Source organism: Erinaceus europaeus, chromosome 1, assembly GCF_950295315.1.
Source record: "Erinaceus europaeus chromosome 1, mEriEur2.1, whole genome shotgun sequence".
NCBI classification, from domain to species: Eukaryota; Metazoa; Chordata; class Mammalia; order Eulipotyphla; family Erinaceidae; genus Erinaceus; species Erinaceus europaeus.
The window spans coordinates 29,332,785-29,351,226 of NC_080162.1; the positions used below are offsets into that span (position 1 = coordinate 29,332,785).

An 18,442-nucleotide genomic window follows, 5' to 3' on the forward strand; every position below is an offset into this window, starting at 1 on the left:
ATTATTGGATAGAAACATAGAGAAATTGAGAGGGGAAGAGAAGATAGAGAGGGAAAGAGACAGAGAGACACCTGCAGCTCTACTTCACCACTCATGAAGCTTTTCCCCTGCAGGTAGGGGTCAGAGGCTTGAATATAGGTCCTGGCATGCTGCAGAGAGAGAGAGCGAGTCAGGTGTACCAACACCTGGCTCCTAGAAATTAAAATTTTCACTCCGCATAATTCTATCAACTTCATACTCCAAAATTGCCCTCTTTGACTTACTGCCTCACCAAACACTGGTGAGGAAGTGGAAAATTCTTCCCTTATTCTCTACCTATTGGAATCAGAAATCATATCTTGTTAAGAGTTGAATATTCCTTGTTTCTTTCTCTGTCGCATTTCTTTCAGTAACTCTTACAAGGTAGGTCTGGTAATGGTAAACTCCTTTAGTTTTTGTATGACTGGTAAGGATTTGATTGTTCATTCACAGTTGAATGATAGTCTTGCATAGTAAAGTATGTGTGGCTGGTAGTTGTCTTCTAAAACTTTGAATATACCACTCAACTCTCTTCTGACCCTATGGTTCCTGCAGAAAAATCTGATGCAATTCTGACTATGCTGCCTTTATATGCTACTATCTTCTTTTTTCTGGAATTTTGTTAATTTTTTTTCACCAAATGATCAGCATTTCTCTGCAAGACAACTACTGAATAGTTTCACTCACATGTGCATTATAAATAATGGAAACACATAAGCTTGTTAAAATAAAAAAAATGTAATCAAACTGTTGCAAAGACTTTGTGATGAAAACTATGGTAGTTATTTTTTGGGGGGGTTCTGAGTGGAGTAGGTGAGGGCACAAATCTGTGCTGGTGTGTGAAATATACAACTATACCCCTGTAATTTATTATCTTGTAAATTATTTTTAAACCACTAATAAAAATTTAAAATATTCTAAATAAAAATAATAAAAAAGTGTAGCTCCAAATGAAGTTCTTCTAGTAAGACAAAAATTTTAAGTATACTTAATTACCTAAAAGAAAGCTACATGAGCAAATAGGTGCTTTCAGTGCTCCCCAGAATAAAACCCAACATTGACAAAAATCATGATAATATACCAACAAAAACACATGCTAAAAATCCATCTGGTTTACTGAATAATCATAACAAGTCACAGCAAAAATTTCCTTCTACACAGAATAAGCCACAGTTCTTGGGTAGTTCTGTTCCAAGAAGTTCTTCTTAGATATCATTTCAGTTCTGCTTGCAGACAGTCAGACTCTGAAAGACTAAAAAGCCTATGCATTAATCACTGAGCTTATCAACAGTATTCCACTGGTGAAATGCTCAGTTCATATGCTCTGTAAAACATAAACCAAATCAAATCAATGGGCCATACATAAACAGTCCATGATTCATTGCAGTGTATTTGGCAGTGTTTTTTTTTTCATAAAAGAGAAAAATTAAATCTTTAGCACCAATAAGAGTGTTATCCCCCCCCCTGGGGTACTTGAGGTATAAATCAAACTATGCAGAAAAGATTTTTAGCCAAATAAGTTGTTTAAAATTAGACTATTTCTCCAAATTTGGAGCATATTCTTAATCTCTTTCCTAAGAAAAAAAAAATCAATGTCTTCAACTCAGGATTATTGCATGGATTAAATGAGTTAAACATATGGTATATACTTGTGCTTACTGTTAGCTCTATATAGTTTTCATAAGGAATATATTAAAGCTATGGCCCTAAACATGTTCACTTAAAAAAAAATTCCATGGGAGAAAACTTCAACAATATCAGGCAAAGTATGAAAAAATTCACAACAGAAATGAAAAAGATAAATACAAAAGCTGAGCTAAAAAGAAAAACAAACAACAAGAACCAAAAAAAAAGACAAAGAAAAAATATTAAAAGTATCTAGAGGGAAAAAAGAGTCTTCTATAAGATTAGACTATCAATTCATTTTTTTTCTTTTTCTTTTCTTTTTTTCATGGCACACATTTTATTGCTTTACACACTACTTAACTACAGGAACAAATACAATGGGCACAGACTGGCTTTAGAGCAAACAACATTGGGCAAGCACAGGATCCAAAGGCACTGACAGAAATGTTGGAGGGAGCCTAGAGCTGAGAGGGCTGAGGACCAAGGGTTCCATCCATAAGGATGTGAAGAGAAGTCAGTCTAGTGAGATAATTACATGAGGCTCAAACAAGAGGGTGTTTTGTAATAGTAGGCAAAGGGAAGTTTGTCTCATAGCATAATCCAACTGCTGCAGACACTCCTGGACTCTGTGAAAGCATCTCTCAAGATGCAGCCATGGTGTTTGCAGACATGAAGGAGAGGAACCATACCTTATGAACAGTTTTCTTGTGTGTCTAGTTCAGGAAGCATGCCGAAGGGCAGTTTTTCAAAGAACTTTCAAGAGCATTAGCCCAATCTTGAATGTAAACTTAACCTCTATTGGGGGTGAGGAGATAACTCATCCAGCAGAGTTCACATGTTATAGTGTGTGAAGACCCAGGTTGGAACCCCAGTGTCCACATGGGAGCACCTATGTGGGGAACTTCTTGAGTAGTAGAAAGGTGTTGTGATTCCACATCTTTTTTCTTTCTTTCTTTCTTTCTTTCTTTCTTTCTTTCTTTCTTTCTTCCTTTCTTTTTTCTTTCTTTCTTCCTTTTTTTTTTATTGCCACCAGGGTTGTCACTGGGACTTGATGCTGACAATAAAAATACACCATCACCCCCAGGTAGACATTTTCCCCTATTTTTTCCTTTCTATTTTATTATTTGATAGGACAGAGAGAAAATGAAAGGGGAGGGGGGAGATAGAGAGGAAAAGAGAAGTATAGACACCTGAAGATCTGCTTCACCATTTGTTAAGCATCCCCATAAAAGTTGGAGTGTTGGGGCTTGAAGCCAGGTATTTGTGTATGGTAATGTGTATGCTCAATTGGGTGTGTGACTACCCAGCCCCTAATTTTTTTTAGATAGAGAAAGAAAGTCAGAGGGGTAGAGAGTGTAAGTGACAGAAATCACATCACTAAAGCTTCCTTAAGATGTGGTGGGAAATAGACTTAAACTTTTGTTGCACACTTAACAAAGAAACGTACTTCCAAGTGAGCTATTTTTCTGGTTTAATCACCTTTTTCTTAATAGAAACTTTAAAGGCTAGAAATAACTAGCAGGAAATGTTAAAAGTTTTTATTTTAATTATTTTTTTTTATTTCCACCAAGGTTACTGCTGAGATTTGGTGACTGCATATCAAATTCACTGGTCACAGTGGCCATTTTCTTTTCTTTTCCCCTTTCTTTTCTGGATGTAAATAGAGAATTTGAGAGAGAAGGAGGAGAAAGAGATGGAGAGAGGGTTGCCAGGTAATGGTGTACCCAGTAGACCTCACATGTTACTATGTGCAAGGACCTGGGTTTAAGCCCATGGTCCCCATCTGCAGGGAAGAAGCTTAATAAACAATGTAACAGGTCTTTCTTTTTCTCCCAATCTCTGTCTTCCTCTCCTGTTGCAATTTTTCTATCTCTATCAATAAAATAAAGGAAACAAAAGTATAAAAGGGGGTAAATGGTTACCAGGAGCAATGGATTCATCATGCAGGTACTGAGCCCCCAGAAACAATCCTAGTGGCAATTAATAAAAGGGGGGCATGAAGAAAGATACATGCAGTACTGCTTCACCATTTGTGAAGCATCACCACTGCAGATTGGTACCAGGAACTTGAGCCCAGGTCCTTGTATACATTAATGTGTGCACTTTATCAGGATTTCTACTATTTGACCCTTTACAGTTTATAAAAGAAAATACATCCACCCAAGCATATTCTAACCAGCTAGGTCTTCAACCATATCTGCAGTGATGAGAGCTTTTCAGACAAGTAATATCTAAAGGAACCAACTGACACTAAATTAGCCTTATAAGAAATATTGAAAATAAATGTATAAAAGAAAATATTGAATGTTCTCTCTCATATGAATTAAATAAAGAAACACATGTAGCAATCAACATCAAATGAAAATCAGTTTTTGGTCTCAGAAAGTAAAACTGAGATTATCAAGGAAGACAGGGAGTGGAGAAAAGTAGTAAGGGTGAAAGGGTCTATAGATTTTGGTGAAGGGACATTGGGCAGGGAGGTATGCTAACCCTGCAAAAGACAAAACAAAAACTACTATAAAATAAAGCTTATAGGGAGTCTGGCAGTAGCACAGCAGGTTAAGTGCACGTGGCATGAAGCATACAGTATGGGTAAGGATCCTGGTTTGAGCGCCTGGCTCTCCACTTGCATGGGAGTCTCTGCACAGGTGGTGAAGCAGGTCTGCAGGTGTCTTTCTCTCCCCCTTTCTTTTTTCCCCTCCTCTCTCCATTTCTGTCCTATCTAACAACAACATCCATTACTACAACAATAATAACTACAACAATAAAAAGACAACAAAAGGGTAAATAAACAAAAATAAAGCTTAAAATATAGGTGTGTATATAATATAGACATATATACAACATATTTCATATATTTATATGTACATATATTACAGTGTAAGTATAAAAAATCTGTATGTGTGTGGGGCCAGAAGGTGGCATACCCAGTAGCATACACAGCACTGTGTGTGAGAACCTAGGTTCAATCCCCCAGTCCCCACCTACAAGGGTACACTTCATACTTCATAAACAGTAGGGTTTTGGTGCAAGTTTCTTTCTCCCTCTCTCCTTCTCTACTTCCATCTCTCCCAAGAAAAAAAGAAAAAGTATGTGTATATATGATAAATACATATACATGTATACACACTAGCCCTATTCCTTTCTTATAGTTCAGTGGTTCTCAAATAAGCCTAATTTGCCCTTCATGAGATATTTTAAAAATAGCTGTAGATAATTTTTGTGATCATATCTTAGGAAATGTCATGCTTTTGGAAACTAATGGGCTAAAATCAAAAATGACAAATACACATCTTACAATGCACAGGATAATGCTCAGAAGAAGAATTCTTCATCCCCAAAAGTTAACAAAGTCAATATTAGGAAATCTTATTCTAGGTAAATATTTACCCCATTGTAACTGCTTATTCTTAATATACTCTATCTTTTTTTAAGTAAGATAGATTTATCAAGAACCTACTATGTGAAAACTACTATACTAGATACATTCTTAATCATCTTGTATATTTGCTCTCCTCCTACCATTTTCCCAAAGCATTGCCCACACGTATGAATATCAAACTTTAGCTTCCTCTTTCTTCTCTATGCTGCTCTCAGCGGTCCTGTAGTCAGACATGCTGTGCGTCAGAGTAAAGGCCTGTATTAATCAACTATTCCAAATATAGCAACAGCAGTTTGAAAATCAAAGAATGGACCTTGGGGACATCAATATTTGCATGTTCATAATAAATACTTAACTACACATCTGTGCAATGTTCAATATAGTTGAGAGAGAAAAGAACATTTATGTTGATTTTTGTGAACATCTATAACTCAAGCAACTGATGTGCTAAAGAAATGTAAAACTAAATATGTGTAAAACAAAAGATCTTTAACTACATTTATAACATGTACCAATAAAATGAAGATATGTTTGATTTACTCTGAAGTTTTTTTTTATCATCAGTTAGCCTATACTTATTCTGGGGTTTAGTGGAATAATTGTCCAAAATATACATTAAATTTTCACTCTTTCTTGAATGCTCACCTCTACAATTCATATTGATTTAACTCTTAATGACCAAAGTACAGAATTATATTTTTATTATTCTTTATTTATTCTATATATCTGTCTACAAGTATAAGTCCCCAATTATCATTTACTGTGTATTTTGCAACCAGTCAATTTTTCTTTTAATTTAATTTAATTTAATTTAATTTTACCAGAGCACTGCTCAGCTCTGGCTTATGGTGGTGTGGGGGATGAAAGTTTATTTTGCATAACCATTATGCTCTCTCCTCCATCAAACCAATCTTTTTTTTTTTTTACTGTGCTTTGTAGTCATAACCTCATTTCACTGTCACAGAACTACAGAGTATATGGTGTGCCCCCATCTTTCAGAGATACAAAGATAGAGGCTTAGAAATGTTAAATGGCACAGTTAGGAAGTTTTATAAAGAGTGTGCACATGTGTGTCTGGTATATATATATATATATATATATATATATATATATATATATATATCTTTATTGGGGGAATTAATGATTTACAGTTGATAGTAAATTACAGTTGTTGGTACATGTTGGGACACGAACACAGACTCTGAGCATCTTGTCTATATTTATACTAGAAATGGGGAATTGTTGGGACATGAATGTAATTAGCATACAGCTGATGAATAGTAATTAGGATTGTTGGGACATGGACATAATTAACATATGGCTGATGTCAGCCTATGAGTAGATTTCAAACTTATGCAAACCAACAAAGGATTGTGGGTGCATCAGACTTATGTAAGCATGTGTATTCCAGAATTGTCTCTGTTTCTGTGAACTTAGTTGTAGCTCTCTTTTCCTGCAGGCTTTCCTTCACCTCAGACTACCATGCCATGCTGCTTCTCCCAGGACCTGAACATGTACAACTGAGCAGTGGTAAAACTAAGTTTAAAAGACTCTCCTTTCCAGCTATGACTTGAAGATCTGTCTGCCCCATTGTCTGATTTGTTGTAACTAAATAACCATGTTGTAATAAAACTCCCATTTTCTTTAAACCCTGTGCCTAAACCATGCCAAAGTCTTTTGTTTATTTCATTTTCTATAGGTACATGTGAAACATTTCTCAGTTTTCCACATAATATTCTAATACCGCATCTAGGTCCTCCTCTGTCATGATTTCCCAGGACCCAAACCCACCCACCCCCCAGAATCTTTTACTTTTTTGTAATGCATTATCAAGATCCTTATAATTCACCTTTATGTTATGGTAACTGGAAATAGACTTCTAGCTGATGAGTATTATTATTTTTTTTCAACCCTCCTGCAGGTGGGAAGCCAGGGCTTGAACCAGGATCCTTGTGCTGGTCCTTGCACTTCGCGCCATGTGCGCTTAACCTGCTGTTCTACAATCTGGCCCCTGTCAATTATTCTTTAATTGTCTTTATTCTAAGGTTTATTTATTTTAATTAGTGAAATATTAGAGTACTACTTAGCACTTGTATATATTGGTGCTAGATTTTGTTGTGTATTTTTTTTGCTTTATTTTTTATTTATTTAAAAAAGGAGACATAAACAAAACAATAGGATAATAGGGGTACAACTCCACACAATTGCCACCACCAGATCTCCTTATCCCATCCCCTCCCCTGATAGCTTTCTATTCTTTATCCCTCTGGTAGTATGGACTCAAGGTCATTGTGGGATGTTTGTTGCCTGCTCATTTATAAGAGAAATTTCAGAGTAAATCTATCATATGTAGTGGCAGAGATGTAATATAATATCTTAAGATATGCAGGGAATATGCTCCACCAACTGAATCATCTTCCCAGTTTCTGGTGACTGTTAAGAGGTAAGTGGTGAGTATATCCTTAAACCCAGAACATTGTCTTCCAAAATAAACTAACCTTGACAACACTAGTTCAGGTGCAGACAGAAATATTTGTAAGCTGCATTATTTGAAAGCATAAGGAGTAAATTGCTTAAGTGGGGTAAGGAGACCCATGCTTTGAAATATAAGAATTCCATGCAAAGTAAGGGATATATATATTTATTCATTTTTTTTCTAGAACTTCACAAGGAAAAAAAACTTTTATCACCATTAGAAGTCTGAATTGTGGGGGCTGGGTGGTAGTCAGCAGGGAAAGGTGCATATGGTGTGAAGCATCCAAGGTGCGAAGTACCCAAGGACATGTGTAAGGATCCAGGTTCCAGGCTGAGGCTCCCTGATCTGCAGTGGGGTCACTTTATGTGCAGTGAAGCAGGTCTGCAGGTGGCTTTCTCTCCACCTCTCTGTCTTCCACTCCTTTCTTGATTTCTCTCTCTCCTATCCAACAACAATAGCTATAACAACAACAACAAGGGCACCAAAAAGGGCAGCAAAAAGGAATCAATGGATTTGTAGTGCAGGCACCAAGTTCCAGCAATAATCCTTGAGACAAATATATAATCTTTCTTATATGCAGAATGTAAGAAACAAGAACAGAAAGGAAGGAAACAAAGTAAAAGTGAACTGGGTATAGTGTATTGCACCAAAACAAAGGACTCTGGGGAAGGAGGGAAAAAAGAGGGCTGCAGGGGAGGTGGGGTCCTCATGGTAGAGGTACATCTAAGTTAGGGGTGAGAGTATTTGAAGACACATATCATGGCAAGATGAAAATTTTTATCTATGTGTCAACAACTGCACTGTAAGCTATTAATTCCCACAATGAAATGATTTTTAAAAGCATGAATTTTAAACAGACTTGGGTTTGTGAAATATCCATCAACCCATCCAACTTTGACATATGTCTTTTCCAGAACTACTACCTTCACTATTGAAACCCCATGAGTTTTCTTAATTCAAACTTTAGCTTGTTTGGCATTTTTACTTTTCTAACATAAATATTACTGAGAGCATAAATAGGTTGGAATGAACATCTCTTCCTCTTTAATTAAAAACTCTGTTTTTAGGGGCTGCATGTTGGCACACCAGGTTAAGTGCACATAGTAAGAAGCACAAGGATCCCAGTTGGAACCCATGGCTCCCCACCTGCAGGGGGTCACTTCAAGAGTAGTGAAGCAGGTCTGCTGGTATCTATCTTTCTTCTCACTCTCCATTTTCCCCTCCCCTTTCAATTTCTCACTGTTTTGTCCAATTGAAAAAAAAATGGCCACCACAAGCAGTGGATTCGTAGTGCAGGCACTAAGCCTGAGCAACAACACTGGAGGCAAAGACAAACAAACTGATTTATTCTTGGTGGCAATACAGTCACTAAAAGACAGCAGTAAGAACAATCACCAACACAGAAATACAACCTATAAAATGGGAAAAATATTTATCAGGCAAAGAGGCAACAATCAGAATACATAAAAGAGTTTACTAAAATTTGAAAGAAAAAAAATGGCAAATTAAGTGAGGATATGGGCAGAATCCAAAGAGCCAACAGACATGAGAAATGCTCAAAGTCAACAGATTATCAAAGAAATACAAATAAATACCATAATGGGACACCACTATATACTTGCAAGAATGCCATACATTAGAAAGGACAGACATAACAAATGTTAGCAAGAACTCTTTCTATATTGCTGGTAGGAATGCAAATTGGTTCAAGCTCTGTGGAAAATTATCTGGAGACTCCTTGGAACACTAAAAATGTACCAACTCTATGATCCAGGCAATTCCTCTCCTGGAGCTTTACTGAAAGATAATATATATGTAAAGGAATCTATGTTCACCTATGTTCACAGCTGAAATTTCTAATAGTGAAATCCTGAAAGTAACTTAGATGCCCAACAACAGAACAGTGGCTAAGAGAGTTGTGATGTAGAAGTAGATATATATATCATCTGTTAAAATGAAGTCATTTCCTTTGCTTCATGTTGGATGAAATTGGAGGCATTATGAAATTGGAGGATCCCGGTTTGAGCCCCCGGCTCCCCACCTGCAGGGGAGTCGCTTCACAAGCAGTGAAGCAGGTGTCTATCTTTCTCTTCCCCCCTCTGTATTCCCCTACTCTCTCCATTTCTCTCTGTCCTATCTAACAAGGATGACATCAGTAACTATAACAATAATAAAAACAAGGGCAACAAAAGGGAAAATAGATAAATATAAAAATTTTTTTAAAAGAGGGCAAATATTGGGAGATCTTACTTATAGGTGTGACTTAAGAAATAAGCGCAGAAAAGTAAAACACAAAGAAAAACAGACTGAGTAGGTTGTGCTACACCAAAACAATAGGCTCTGGGGAAGAAGGCTATGGAAAGAGGTTAAAAGGACCTTGTGGTCTTGGTGTATGATGACAAGAAAGGATCTAAATTGAGCATCTGAGTTTTCTGCAGACACTGACCACATGGAGGTAAAAAATTGTACCCTTTTGTTAAACAACTTTCCTGTAAACCACTAACTCCCCAATAAAATGGAGGAAAAAAAATAAATAAAAAGTCAGTCAAGGGATGGTGTGAACTCCCCTCTTCTTCTGGGCAAAGCAACACAAATGGAAGAAACTAGTGGTGGTGCAGGAAGAGAGGGATGAAGTATGGTCTGTTGATCCAAGTTTCTATCATTAGAAAGAAAATAATATCATTTTAAGTCATGTCTGTTTTTATTTTCTATTACATAATATTTTATCTAATAGAAAGACCTTCAGACTTTGTATTAAAATGTCTATTATTTGTGTCTTTTATAGTGGTAAAATGTTACCCTGGTATGCTTTGCAAATAGGTGCACACAAAAAATTATTTTAAGATTCAAGGACTGCAACCTGGGGTATTACTAAGGCTTTTATAACAGTAGAAAAAAGGGAAATCAAAAGAAATCACAAATTTGATGCTCAAATCAATGATGTTGGCATGTTCTGAAAATGAAAGTTAGATATTGGAATCTCACCAAGTTCACAAATTGCCAAACATATTTCTAGCCAAATAAGATTCAGAGGCCTCCTACAATAACCCTTGGGCAAAACACACAGCAGGTGATAGGCAAAATCACAAGATGTATAGCCAAACTACTGTTTCCAATAAAAAAAAAAAAAACACACACCCATGGATCTGCCCAATGGGTAGAGAAAATACCCACATTGCATTCCAGGCTCAGATAGCAGGGAGTCTACAGTAAAGGTGTCCCAGCTATGAGGGGGGGGGCAGAGATTATAATAAAGAATAAAAAAAAACAGTATATCAAACCACCAAGCCATAAATGGAGCAAGAAAATATGTGTACTACTAAAGACTCTGGATCCTACCACATGACCAAGAGAGGCTGAAAAGATGTTAGTAGTTCAGAAATTCCTGGGAGAAGATAAGAATATTTGGGGGGGTCTTCATAGTCATACTCTGTAATGGTCAGCAAGATGACTCTGAGAGTGAGAATTGTAAAAGTCAATCATTGTGTAATTCTTCTGTCATATTTTATACAAAATTATCATCATGCCCATTTAGGATGCAATTTTTACAACATATGAGGATACTAGTTTCTACCTTATACCTGTCAGCCAAGAGTATGGTATATGTTGTAGAAGGGGTTCTTGAACCCAGAAGAAAAGTGATTTTGCAAAGATTTAAAAAATACTAGATAATCTCTAGCTATGTTCAAACACTGAGTGTATATTAAAAATTAATTAAGTATTCATAAGAAAGCATCCAGAAAATAGCACAGTGTGTAGCATGTTTGGCTTATTGCATGAGATCCTGACTTGTATCTTCCAGCACCACATATATCAAAGTGATGCTCTGGCTCTTTTCTATACCATTCTCTATCTCTTTCATGTGTAAATAAATAAATAAATAATTTTTTAATGTTAAGAAGAATAGTAAGGAAGGTTATGGGCTTCAGGCAAAGTCTCAGGAGACTAAGTCTCCTAGTTAGTCATTCATCAAAAAAGAAAATAATGTGTACTGTGGAGTATAGTTTGGCTTCATTATTTCTGAGCTCACCATTCCTCTCAAACCCTGAAAGACTTGACAGCTTCTCCTAGCAGGCTTCAACCATGAAGTTTTAGCAATTATTAACATCTATGCACCCAATGAGGGACCATCTAAATACATCAAACACCTACTGAAAGAACTACAAAAACGCATCAATAGTAATACAATAACAGTGGGAGACTTCAACAACCCACCCTTACACTTAGAGATATCAAAGAAGCAGAGAATCAACAAGAAAAAGATAATTTAATGAAGAGATGGACAGACTAGACATCCTGGACATTTTTAGAGTTGTTCACACACAAAAAAAACAAAACTAGAATATACATTTTTTTTTTTCAAATCCACACAGCACATCCCCAAAGATAGACCTCATGTTAGGCCACAAAGATAGTACCAACAAATTCAAGAACATTGAAATCATCCCAAGTATCTTCTCAGTCCACAGTAGAGTAAAGCTAACATTTAACAACACAAAGAAAATTACAAAAAAATCACAGAATTTGGAAACTAAACAACATGCTCTTTAAGAACTGCTAGGTAAAAGAAGCACTCAAGCAAGAAATTCAAAAGTTTCTGGAAACAAATGAAAATGAAGATACAGCCTATCAAAATATTTGAGACACAGCTAAAGCAGTACTGAGAGGGAAACTCACAACCATACATTCACACATTAGAGAACAAGAAAAAGCTCAAATAAACAGCCTTACTGCATGTCTTAAGGACTTAGAGGAAGAGGAACAAAGGAACCCTAAAGCAACCAGAAGGACGAAAATCACTAAAGTTAAACAAGAAATAAACAACATCGAAAATAAGATAACCATACAAAAAATCAATGAAGCCAAATGTTGGTTCTTTGAAAAATTAAACAAGATTGGCAAAACTCTAGGCAGACTCACAAAAAAAGGGGAGAATACTCAAATAAGTAGAACTATAAACAATAGAGGAGATATCACAACTGACACCACAGAAATCCAGAAAATCATGTGAAACTTCTATGATGAATTACATGCCACCAAGCTAGAGAATGTGGAAGAATTTCTAGAAATATATATCCTTCTAAAACTAAACCAAGAAGAACTACAAAACCTAAGTAAACCAATCACAGACAAAGAAATCAAAACAGTTATTATGAATCTTCCCAACAACAAAAGTCCTGGGCTTTACAAACAAATTCTACAAAACCTTTAAGAAACACTTAATACCTATACTTCTAAAGCTCTTCCACAAGGTTGCAGAAACAGGAACACTCCCTTCCACCTTCTATGAAGCCAACATCATCCTGATACCAGAAGCAGATAGGGACACAACAAAAAAGGAAAAGTACAGACCAGCATCACTGATGAACATACATGACAAAATACTGAACAAGATCCTGCCCAACTAGATACAGCAGTATATCAAAAGACTGTTCATCACGACCAAGTGGGATTTATCCAGGAATGCAAGACTGGTTCAATATAGGTAAGAAAATCAGTCATTCACCACATCAATAAAAGCAAAACCACAAACCGCATAATTATCTCAATAAATGCAGAGAAAGCTTTTGACAAAATACAATAGCTATTCATGCTCAAAACACTGCAAAAATGGGAAAAGATAGGAAATTCCTCATGATAGTGGAGTGCAGAAACAGCAAACCTACAGTCAACATCATACACAATGTACAGAAGCTGAAAGCATTCCCCCTCAGATTGGGAACTAGACAGGGCTGTCCATTATCACCATTACTCTTCAACATAGTATTGGAAGTTCTTGCCATAGCAATCAGGCAAGAGAAAGAAATCAATGGAATACATATTGGAAGGGAAGAAGTCAAGATCTCACTATTTGCAGATGATATGATAGTATAAATATAAAAAACCTAAAGAATCCAGCAGAAAACTACTAGAAGTTATTAGGCAGTATAGCAAGGTGTCAGGCTACAAAATCAATGTACAAAAATCAGTGGCATTTCTTTATGCAAATACTAAATCTGAAGAAGAAGATATCCAGAAATCACTGACATTTACTGTTGCAGCAAAATCAGTAAAATACCTAGGAATAAAACTGACCAAGGAAGTGAAAGACTTGTATACTGAAAACTATAAGTCACTATTCAAGGAAATAGAAAATGATACCAAGAAATGGAAAGACATCCCATGCTCATGGGTTGGAAGAATTAATATCATCAAAATGAATATTCTCCCCAGAGCCATATAAAAATTTAACTCAGTACCCATCAAAGTGTCACCAAGTTTCTTTAAGAGAATAGAACAAAAACTACAATCATTTATCTGGAACCAGAAAACACCTAGAAATGCCAAAACTATCTTGAGGAAAAGAAACAGAAATGGAGGCATCACATTCCCAGATCTCAAACTATATTATAAGGCCATCAGCATCAAAACAGCCTGATACTGAAACAAAAATAGGCACATAGAACAATGGGCCAGAATTGAAAGCCGAGAACTAAATGCCCACACCTATGGACATCTAATATTTGATAAGGGGGCCCAAAGTATTAAATGGAGGAAGGAGGCTCTCTTCAATAAATCATGCTGTGAAAACTGGGTTGAAACATGCAGAAGAATGAAACTGAACCACTTTATCTCAGCAGAAACAAAAGTAAACTGCCAATGGATCAAAGACCTGGATGTTAGACCAGAAGCAATCAAACACTTAGAGGAAAACACTGGTGGAACACTTTTCCACCTAAACCTCAAGGACATTTTCGATTATATAAATCCAACTGCAAGGAAGACTAAAACAAAAACTATTCCATTGGGCTATATCAAATAAAAAGGCTGCACAGCTAAAGAAATTATCACACAAAGAGACCCCTCAAAGAATGGGAGAAAATCTTCACATGCCAAACATCAGACAAGAGACTAATCATCAAAATATAGAAAGGGCTTAGCAAACTTAACAACAAAAAAGCAAATGACCCCATCCAAAAATGGGAAGAGAATATTAACAGAACATTCACTACAGAAGAGATCCAAAAGGCTAACAAACACATGAAAAATTGCTCGCTCCAGGTCATGACTGTCAGAGAAATGCAAACAAAGACAACATTGAGATACCACCTCAACCCTGTGAGAATGGCATACATCAAAAAGGATAGCAGCAACAAATGCTTGAGAGGCTGTAAGGACAAAGGAACCCTTCTGCACTGCTAGTGGGAATGTAAATTGGTCAAATCTCTGTGGAGAGCAGTCTGGAGCACTCTCACTAGGCTAGACATGGACCTCTTATATGACCCAGTAATTCCACTCCTATTGATATACCGCGAGGACTTCATAACACCCAACCAAAAAGAAATGTGTACACCTATGTTCTTTGCACACAATTTGTAATAGCTAAACCATGGAAGCAACCCAGGTGCCCAACAACAGAGAAGTGGATGAGAAAGCTGTGAGATATATATATATATATATATATATATATATATATATATATATATATATATATATATATACAATGGAGTACAATACAGCTAAAAAGAACAATGAACTCACCTTCTCTGACCTATCTTGGATGTAACTAGAAGGAATTATGTTAAGTAAGCTAAGTCAGAAAGACAAAAACAAGTATGGGATGACCTCACTCATAAACAGAAGTTGAGAAAGACAAGAAAGCAAAACTCAAAGCATTATTTGACTGAGTTTGTAGTAGGACACCAAAGTAAAAATCTCTGGGTTGAGGGTGAGCATGGAAGCTCAGATTCATGGGGGGAGGGGGTTGGGATGGGACACAGTCTTCTGGTGGTGGGAATGGTGTTTATGTATACTCCTACTAATTTATAAATTAATTATATGAATCACTATTGCATTAATATTAGTGGGGAATAGTTGATTGAATGTCTCAAACTTTTTAATGCACATACCATAGGCTGAGTATTTGATATGTTGACTCTCTTAATAGCTTAGACCAGAAGGAACAGAAGCAACTGGTGGCACAGGAATATACAAATAATGCCAAAGGACAAAAATTATGGTGATGTTGTATATGATACGGTAAATCCTAACAAAGGGATTTTTCAAAGTTAACCCAATTTCCAATATGATTACAGCAATAACTATCTATCTATTGCCTTCTTATACCCTAAGATAGCCGAAATGTCCCACTTCCTCTATAGAGCCTATATTTCCCCCAGTCCTGGAACCTCTAGGGTGGGCTCACTTTCCTTCATGCTTCTCACAATTCATACCAAATGATATTGCATATGCTGATCCCAACATAATTAACACAAGGAGTACCACCTCAGCATGCTTCACTTCAGAATGTGTCCAGAGATGTCAGGCATGGAATGTCAACCTTTCAGCCTCATTACTCCGGTGAGACCTTTCCTTTCATAGGATTCTCTAATTCCATTCCAGCTAGTTCACTTCCTAACAAAATCCCAAAACCTAGATATAGACCAGGTCCTAAGAGATAGAGCATATGTTCACATGTATCCATAAATTGGGTCAAAATAATATACCTGAAAGCAAAAGTACACAATAGTCTGCAGTGAGTCAGCATAAATTTCATAATGAAATAGTGTCTGCTTAACTCTAGACACCCTCTAGATATCCTCTACTCTAGATATCCTCTCCTACTTCCTATTACACTTCCCTCACTCACCCCAAAGCTAACCTTATCAAAGAAAGGACTTCAAAACCTGAATAAGAGCAAGAGACTGGCATACTTAAATGATGACTCTCTAGTCACTATCAGGACACCTCATCAGCTGGGGCTCTAGTCCAGGAATCCTGAGATTCCCAAACAGACATTATGGGCCTAGACCTCAAATAGATACCTCTTTGCAGTGTTACAAGTCATCTCTATCCCTGAACAACACAATAGACCCCTTTGTGGGCCCCTATAGGACCTTGCTCCCAACATGGATCAATAAAGGTAGAGAATGTTCCACCCTCTGAAAGGAAGATGGACAACATACTCTATGGTCCACCTAAGGAAGAAGGGTCCTGAAATTGGGGCAGCTTGAAAAGTTCCTACTCATGACTACAGAATATGAGCTCAGATCTACAGGCATGCAGAGGTCACATAGGCTCTTATGCTGAATATAGGTCCCATATCACGTCAAATTTATGGGGTTTACATTCAACAATATTTATACACCTTTCCCATATTTGGGAGCTACTCTCTTCCCTGATCCAACTTTCTGGTCCTTTTTCCAGCCATGGCATCATCTCCCCAGACAATAACTTGGATCCACACTATGCTACACAGCTTTTACTTGTTTACTCCAAAGTTGAAATAATATGAACTGTACATATAATCTATAGAGCAAGTACTTGTCTTAGAAAAATCTCTAAGAGTTCTTGGACACATTTTTCCTCTATTCCTTCCACTTTGTTCCCTAGACACACTATACTCAAATGAGTTATCTTTTCCAGCCTTCTAAAATGATACTTTTAATATATAAAGATCCTAAGAAATACTAGTATGCACATGAATAACTGCTTTAAAAATGAGCAGTTTGTTTTTACAATGCGGTGCTGTCCTTGATATCAACATCATACCCAGTGTTCTAGGTTTGGGGCATTTTGTTTTACTTGTTAAAGGGGAAGAGATTAACATTTTATGGGCACTTCTTCACCATGTTTCTCTAACTCTTTGATATCAAAAGCAAACCCACCAACCATAATCAACAGAGATTCATTTTAAAGACATAGAAATAGACTCAGGATGGTTAAGAAGACTCACCTAGGAGTGATGGCATGAGGATTTAAATCAACCTTATCTAAACCTGAGATTATTCCTACCAAGGTATGTGAAGTAGATACCATATGCTTTAAAACCAGAAGTCATCCTTAGCTTTTCTTTTTTCTCCCAGCTGTGAGTCTTTACAGATTTACTGGTTGTTAAATGCTACTGATTCTAGCTAATTTCCAAATTAACTAGATTCCTTTTGGAGCTTGTAAAATGTGCTACATACTCAACTTCTGAATTTAGCATGCAAGACGATGACCACAGCAGTAAGAATGGTGCAACTTTCTTGTTAGAACAATGCATACCTAAAAGCTTCTCTTTAATTTTTACCTTCTTTTATGAGGACTACGTGAATGAGGACACACCTAGGATACTGCATATTAATTTCAAAACAGCTAATACCCAAAATGTCCCACCAATTTACTCTTCACTGACAATGTTAAAAGAAAATGATTTATGCAGATCAATCATCTTGCTCATCAAATCCTACCCTGACAGCCAGCCTTCATCATTGCTATTTAAAAGGCACTGCTGACAGAAAAGACCGACTCTTTGATTAAGGGCCCTGTCTGGCTAACCTTTTATTTGAAGAATGATTGCTGCTGAGTGACAAATACTTTTCCATTCATTTCAAGGCAAAGATATTGACATTCAAATTCTTGATGGCTACACTGAGCAGATGCCACTGCTGGCAAGAGACTTGAGCAACAGCAGGTATACCATGGCTCAAGGGGAAAGGGGGGAAAGAATAAAATTAATACACACACACACACACACACACACTCAAACACACAGGCACTGGCTAAAGGTTCTCGACAAGTGAACACTCACAGGTATCTCAGCCAGATATTTTTCCCTTAGCTGTTATCAAAGAACATCTGTTTGTAGTTTTTCCCCAGATCCCTTCTTAAAAGTGACCTTGCATTACCCTTGACCCTACTTGGAACTGCACAGGCAGCAAAGACTGGGAGAGAAAAAAAAAAGTTCAGAAGCATTCCTAACCTCAAGAAGACTAAGTCCTCTCTCTTCATCCAGAATTGCTGAATCCCATCAGAATTCAAAGCTAAAAGTACTGGTCTAATGGGACCTTAAGCAACCAAATACTAGGTGGAAAGAGCATTTGAAAAAACAATCACATGCACACACACACAAAAAATTGTATCCTATCTTCTAAGGAAAAATAGAAAAGAATACAAGAAATATATTCAGTCCCTAAGTA

The 18,442-nt window shown here is 36.7% G+C and overlaps 1 protein-coding gene across 1 annotated transcript in view; it reads right to left on the reverse strand.

The window, feature by feature from the left end:
• Positions 1-18,442, reverse strand: part of LRMDA (leucine rich melanocyte differentiation associated) — a 1,384,659-nt gene that overhangs the window by 917,525 nt on the left and 448,692 nt on the right. The gene's annotated exons all lie outside the window — the stretch shown is intronic.